Here is a 1,427-nt window from a genome sequence, read left to right on the forward strand (position 1 = left end):
GACAAAATAGTTTTTCTCCATTTGTGCTCAAGACTACGAGTTTCTTTCTTGAGAAAATGGGTATTACTGTTGTACCATGGCATGCACATTTTATTGTCACAAATGAACTTACAGCATGCAGCTCTGGGTATCACGTATTTGGGAACAGAGTCTGATTTCTCTAATGTTTCCACTCAGGTCTTACAGCTCCAGCGTCCCACTCACTAGTGAGAGAAACATACTCCGAATGAGAGAAAAAAACAGATGCTTTAAAAATGACCTACTCCTTGCTCCAGATTCAGCAGAAGTTAGAAAACTGAAGTGGAAACTACATTTATGCTACTGAGCAACATTAGTATATTCCTCTATTTGTTTTGTTTTAAATACATGTTTCTGTACATGTGACAGCTCTAAAATTAGTCCCATAACCATGATGAAGAAAGGTCCCATCACATTCCTCATTTCTCCTCATTTGTTGATTTCAATCACACCCAGGGCCAGATTTACCTCTTTTCGTGACATAGGCAAAACTAATTTTTGGGGCCCCCTTCCCTATTAACATAATAGGCCTAATATTACCACCACCCAAGCAAATAAAATTTCTTAATCAGTGAAACCGTTACAGTGTTTTCTATCGCAATAAGCGCTTGCGTTCAGTCAATAAAAATCGAATGTAGTTCTTAATTTGTATGAGAACTGAGAAAGACCATTCCATTAATAGGCGCGGCGACGTGGCCACATAACCACTTCAGGAGTGCATTATTTCTCTAATAATTTTAACGGCCTGGAATCACAATCACACATCAATTGTTCAGATGATTTGTTTCAAGACATTTGATATGTTTCCGTCCTGAAATATCGTGTGTGTTGAACTAGCTATTTTTTTACGCACCTCATCTCAACCGTTCCATTGCAAATTCCAAAACGTCGTTTTAGAGCTAATAACAGAGGCTTGAGCCATTGATATGCAGGCTAACGCAGTTATTAGAGAGAGGGAGAGAGAGAGATTAAGTGCGTGTGAATACCTGCGTCTGTGTGTCTCTCAGCAGCATCGTCTCGACTACTAATAGCGAATCTTTAAGTTGAACTGCTTCAAGAACCTTGCTACTGAGAAATGTCATGTAGCTTTTCTGCTGCAAAACTATTTTATTGATAAATTCGCGGAGCAGCGCTGACAACAAGTTTCTGGTCGCGTCTCTGCGTGTGTGCGCGAGTGCGTGTCTGTAACTACTGTGTCTGTGTGCATCTGTGGGAGAGAACGGGAGAAGGAAATCGTGTTTTCTGTACATAAAAAGGTGGAAGACATGGAAATAGTTTGTCATTTTGGCCCCACTTTATATTAAGTGGCCTTAACTACTATGTACTTACATCAAAAATTAAGTACAATGTACTTATTGTGTTCATATTGTATTGCAAAACACTTTTGCTGCTATTGAGGTGGGATACGG

The sequence above is a fragment of the Sinocyclocheilus grahami genome, unplaced genomic scaffold, assembly GCF_001515645.1.
Source record: "Sinocyclocheilus grahami isolate Dianchi unplaced genomic scaffold, SAMN03320097.WGS_v1.1 scaffold1902.1, whole genome shotgun sequence".
NCBI classification, from domain to species: domain Eukaryota; kingdom Metazoa; phylum Chordata; class Actinopteri; order Cypriniformes; family Cyprinidae; genus Sinocyclocheilus; species Sinocyclocheilus grahami.